Source organism: Canis lupus, chromosome 19 (assembly GCF_003254725.2).
Source record: "Canis lupus dingo isolate Sandy chromosome 19, ASM325472v2, whole genome shotgun sequence".
In the NCBI taxonomy this organism is placed as follows: domain Eukaryota; kingdom Metazoa; phylum Chordata; class Mammalia; order Carnivora; family Canidae; genus Canis; species Canis lupus.
The window spans coordinates 544,412-550,593 of NC_064261.1; the positions used below are offsets into that span (position 1 = coordinate 544,412).

A 6,182-nucleotide genomic window follows, 5' to 3' on the forward strand; every position below is an offset into this window, starting at 1 on the left:
TCTTTTTGGCTTATTTCACTTAGCATAATGCCCTCCAGTTTATCCATATTGTGGCAAATGGCAGGGTTTCCTTCTTTTTAAAGGCTGAATTCTCTCTCTCTCTCTCATCTTTATTATCCATCCATTCATCTGTTGACAGACACTGAAGTTATTTCCATACCTTGGCTATTGTAAATACTGCTGCAGTGAACATGAAATTGCAGATATCTTTTCAAGATTATTATTTTATTTCCTTTGGATATATATCTCAGAAGTGGAATGGCTGGACCATATGGCAGTTCTTTTATTTTTTTGAGGAAATTCCATACTGATTTTCATAGTGACTGTACCAGTTTACATTTCCACCAACAGTGCGCGTGCTGGTTCCCTTTTCTCCACATCCTTGCCAGCATTTGTTATTGCTTGTGTTTTTGTTAATAGCTATTCTTTGTTTTGTTTTGTTTTGTTTTGTTTTTTGTTAATAGCTATTCTAACAGCTCTGAGATGACATCTCATTGTGGTTTTGATTTGCATTTCCTTAAGGATTAGTGATGCTGAACATCTTTTCATGAGCATGTGGGCCATTTTTATGTTTCCTCTGGAAAACGTTTATTCAGGTTCTTTGCCCATTTAAAAAATTAGGTTATTTGTTTTTCTGCTATTGGATTTTATAAGTTTTTTATGTATTTTGGATATTAACCCCTTATTGGGTAGGATGATTTGCCAGTATTTTATTCTGTTCTATACTTTGTCTTTTTTTTTGCTGACAATTTCTTTTGCTACGCAGAAGCTTTTTAGTTTGTGTATTACTACTTGTTTATTTTTACTTTCTTTGCCTTTGTTTTTGGTATTAAATCCAGAAAAAATCATTGTGATGATCTGTTTCCTTCTGGAAGTACTTTGGTTTCAGGTCTTAAATTCAAATCTTTAATCCATTTTGAGTTTCTTTTTGTGTATGGTATAAGAGAGAGAATCAGTTTTATTTTTCTGCATGTGCTATGCATTCTTCTACCATTTATTGATTTCGTATTCTTGGCTCCTTTGTCATAAGTTAATTGACCACCTACATATGTGTTTTATTTATTTATTTATTTATTTATTTGTTTATTTATTTATTTATCTCTATTCTTTTCCATTAGGTTCCTTTCTATTTTGTGATTTTATGACAATGATTATATGGAGTTTTCAATAATTTGTTTTATTCCTAAAAAAGTCTTACTCGTGTGAAATCCTTTTCTACCATTGATGAATAGTCTCATAAAATTCTGCAGGTAAACACTAAATAGATGGCATGAAAAAAAGCAAATTATTAGCCTCTAGGATTAGTGGTCGGTATGCATGTTCACTTTAAAGTAGTAGCTACAACTTCAGGTGTCTATGGAATGAATTGTAGAGAGTTTGAAATAAAAAGTATAAATATATTTGCAAAATATATTGCTGCTAGGCTACATTTTAAATAATTAAATCAGATTCTCTAGATGTGCGTACAAGGCCTAGATATTTTTTAAAAGCTAAATTTTTCTAATTTGCAGTGAAAGTTGAGAGTAATCAAAGCTAATAGGCTAAAGGTAATTGAAGGGGCAAAGGTGAAAGGGATTCCATTTGAACAGTTCAGTTTTAACAGTTTTGAAAAACTTCAAAATATAAATGACAATTTTGAAGTAATATGTAACAAGTTTAATAATTCAATTGAATTCTGGAAATATATAATTTGAAAAAATTTAAGAAGAAAATTATTGCGAAGGCACAAACTAAAACTCTTTTTAAGTTCAAGTTTGTGAAATACAGTTTTATAGATATTGGATATAATGTGTTTTGCTTCTCTTTGGACTATTTGGGAGTCAAATGAAAATGCTGTTAAGGTTCAGGCATTTTCTCATTTGATTTCTGAAATTGTTTTATTTCTAAAGTATGCATGAAAGGAAAGCTTCAGAAGACAAAATGATTACTTCACTAAAACATTATATAAGAGGTCTTCGTAATCTAAGGGGAAGGAATAATTGATAAGTGGTGTATTAGTTTCTTAGCCCAAACAGGTCGTCACAAACGTGGTGTCTTAGAACGAGAAAAATTTATTCTCTTACAGTTCTGGAGGGCAGGTGTCAGCGGAGCTATTGTCCCACCAAAGGCTCTGTGGGAGAATTCCTCCTTGCTTCTTTTAGTTTATGGTGGTTCCTGGCATTTCTTGGCTTGTGGCAGCATAATTCCGATCTCAGCCTCTATCTTCAACGGCCTTCTTTTTATGTATGTCTAGGTGTTTTCTTTATAAGGATGCTAACTGAATTTAGGGCCCACCCGAATCCAGTATGACCTCATCTGGATCCTTACCCTGATTACATCTGCAATTGTAGGATCCTTACCCTAATTACATGGGTGTTAAAAACTACCTATGATGAATCTATTAAATACAGAGACCAAATTTTTATAGTAAATAGTGTGTGTGTGTGTGTGTAGTATTTGTTATAAGAGGAATTCTTTGGGATCCCTGGGTGGCGCAGCGGTTTGGCGCCTGCCTTTGGCCCAGGGCGCGATCCTGGAGACCCGGGATCGAATCCCACATCGGGCTCCCTGCATGGAGCCTGCTTCTCCCTCTGCCTATGTCTCTGCCTCTCTCTCTCTCTCTGTGTGTGACTATCATGAATAAATAAATAAAATCTTTAAAAAAAAAATAAGAGGAATTCTTTAATACAAATTAGCTAAATAAACTTAATAAAGTATCAGTAAATTAATAAGTGAATACAAATAAATTAATAAAATAAATAATAAATACACATTAATAAAGAATTAATTATTTAATTAGAATTTCTCCGGAATGTGAAACTAAAAACCCTACATGATATTGACTATAATTGCATCTATGTATGAATTATTAGTGATTATGTATATAGACTTTGTATATATATACATACATACAACTTCATCTGCCTCATGGTTTTACTCTCCAGAAGAATCATAAGGAGGCTCATATCTGCAAACACATCTGTAGGCTTCATTTATTTTCCAAGAGGTCTCTTTAAATCTTTTTTTAAAAAAATATGGAATACTTCACGAATTTACATGTCATCCTTGTGCTAGGAGCCATGCTAATTTTCTCTGTATCATTCCAGTTTTCATATATGTGCTGCCAAAGCAAGCACTTAATTTTTTTTTAAGGTTTGTTTATTTTTTTAGAGAGAGAGAGCATGAGTGGGAGGGGCAGTTGGGAAAGCAGAGAATCTCAAGCCGACTCCAGACCGAGCAGAGAGCCCCATGCAGGGCTCAATCTCATGACCTCAAGATCATGACCTGAACCCAAACCAAGAGTCAGAGGCTTAATTGCACCATGCAGGCACCCCAAAATCCTTTTATATTCACACCACACACACACACACATTATACCACAGACACCACACAAACATCTTGTACCAGAAAGGCAGATACACACACACACACACACACACACACACACACACACACACAGATACTCACCCCTATACACACTTATACCACATTACACATACACTCAACATAGATATTTAAACAAATAAGGATAGTGCAGTGTGATTCATGATTGTGAGAAATGTTCACGCTGGGAATATAGAGAAGGAAGTAATGAATGATTTAGGGAAAGTAATATCAGGAAAGGCTTCAATGAGAAGATGAAGTACAAACTAATCCTGAAAACTAAGAATTCACTATTAAAATTTTGAACTATGGAGATAACATTTGCACTCTAGGAAAAGCTGTTAGAACCTAGGAATTAGGGCAACATCAAGATAAGCCACTCTAAGATATGACTGAAATATGTGGCTAAGGAGACTTAGTCATAAGATGCTAATGACCTAATTGACTGATTTTATGTCTTAAAATTCTGCCACAAACAGGATGAGAAAATAAATAGCTATTTACTACCACAATATGATATAAAATTTAGGAGCTACAGTGCTATGAAGAAAGGAAAGATTAGTTTAGTGTGTAATATTCTGAAAGGGAAGTGAAATTTGAAACTCAGTCTTGAAGATGAAGAAGAGTTGGATAGATGGGGAAGGAGAGAGGAGGTTGATGACAGTAGTACCATGAGTACCCTGGAAAGGAAAGAATGTCAAGAAGGAAGAAATGATTAAGGCCTTGGAACCCAAGTTAGATAAGATTGAAAGGAGACTGGGACACCTGGCTGGCTTAGTCTGTAGAGTATGCAACTCTCAATCTCAGGGTCATGAGTTCAAGTCCAGTGTTGGGCATGGAGCCTACTTAGAAAAAAGAAAAGAAAAAAACCACTAGAAGATCCTCAGTGATATTCCAAGATGTATCACACTAGTGATACATCTTGGAATATCACAAGATATCAGGCGTGGATTCTCAGAATAAGTAGATTTGTATTGGGTTAGGGAGTGAATGGTGTTTTGTTTTGAGTAGAAATTACTGCCCAGAGACTGAGTATGCCTTTGCCAGAAATTTATTTAAACAAGTTCACTGCAGAAATTCCACAAGCCAATAGCATATAGGATAATATCTCTTAATAAGCTTATAAAGAAAGAACATACTCCAAAGAAATGATGGATTTCTTACACTGTTGTTCCAGGCAAGTGGAGACAGAAGGAAAAAAATCAAAATTTAGCCGAAGTGTACACCTTAATAGGAGTCGATGCTTAGCCAGGGACAGCTGCCAGCTGCCAGCACAAGAATAAAAGCCTCTGTTGCTAGAAAACCCCGCGCTGGTATGGACAGGGCCCGGGGCTTTTTTGCAAGGCCACTTCAGTTTGCACCACTGCTGGTAAGAATCGCCTTTACTGTGGAAGGAGCTATTTAGCCCCAAAGTCTTTGGAGAGCTATTTAGGTCAGCAGAGTCCTCTTGTCCACACAGAACATGCAAACCTTGGGTGTTTATAGTTTCAAATGTCCCCTTGCCATAGTTGTTTCTTCATGTTTTTTGGAAAGCCCCAGTGGGGCACCTTGGCAGCTGACCTACTGAGTTGCTATTGGTGAGAACCATCTTTGTCATAATCAAATGGATTAACACAACTTTGCTTAGGTGATAAATGTGGATTTGAAATCATATCAAACCAATACACAGCAGATAGCAAATAAATATGTGAAGAGATACTGTGTGTCCTGCATTTGCTGTCTTATATTGTTTAGTAAGGAGCCAGTTTTAAGTGCTAGATGAAGGAATTATTAATAGCTGAAGACTTAACGAAAACAGTTGATAGGGAATTCAAGCTGTTTGGAGGTACTGGTGTGTCTGTATCAGTGACTTTCAAAGTTTTCTGACTCTACACTCAGTAAAAAATAGATTTTATATTGTGATCAATACACATAGGCATAAACACACATAACTCAGAATTTTCAAGAATCAATATTACTTTGCCTACTACAAGGGAAACACTTCTTTTTAATTTCATTTTTTAAAATTTCATTTTTAATAATGAAAATCAGGACTTCTGTTATGCATTGCACTTCAGCTTTGGACTGTCAATTTGAATTTTGTCTGTGAGAAGGATTATATATTTTAAAAATGTTTATATTTAATATATTGTAAAAATATTATAAATATTTCTAAAACTTTTCTAATTTAACTTACAATTTACTCATTAAAATTTCTAGATTTAATAATTTTATGTAAAATAAAATAGCCATCTTTTGGAAGACTTTTGATTTATGGCCATTTAATCCAGTTGAAAAGATTAAACTTGCCTGAACAATAACTCTCATTTACAAGTTTAATTATCTATTATGAAACATTTAAATTGCATTTAAAAACTTAATATGTTTTATTTTCCTTTTAAGTACTTCAAATGCGTGACTAGGCAAGCAATGACTTTATTTAAGCAACACTCCTTTGAAGTACTTAATCCTTTTAAATGTAATTAATTAAACCTAGAAATGAAGAAAATTTCAGGTTCTTCTAAACATGTTCAGGATGTGAAAAAAACATTACTCCTAAACTTAGTCTGGAGCAAGTTAGTCAACTAACCTTTTTGGAAAGTAATTAACATTTCTGATTAAATGTTTAATCTATTTTACTAGTAGACTTAAGAGCCTCTTCTGGGAAACTCTCCTGATTGTCAGTCATGGAAGTACCCTAACAACTTTTAACCAGTCTTACAAGGAGTTTAGTGATCTTTGATTAGGTCTTCTATATATGGTCTCACAATGAATATCTAACCACTCTTTTTAAAAAAAATTTTAATCTTATGAAATATGACTAACAAGATATACGAATC

The 6,182-nt window shown here is 34.2% G+C and overlaps 1 non-coding gene across 1 annotated transcript; it reads right to left on the bottom strand.

The window, feature by feature from the left end:
- Positions 1–3,008: 3,008 nt before the first annotated feature.
- Positions 3,009–3,116, bottom strand: LOC112669348 (U6 spliceosomal RNA). Its single transcript, XR_003142190.1, has one exon. It is a non-coding gene; the product is annotated as a U6 spliceosomal RNA (small nuclear RNA).
- Positions 3,117–6,182: the final 3,066 nt, after the last annotated feature.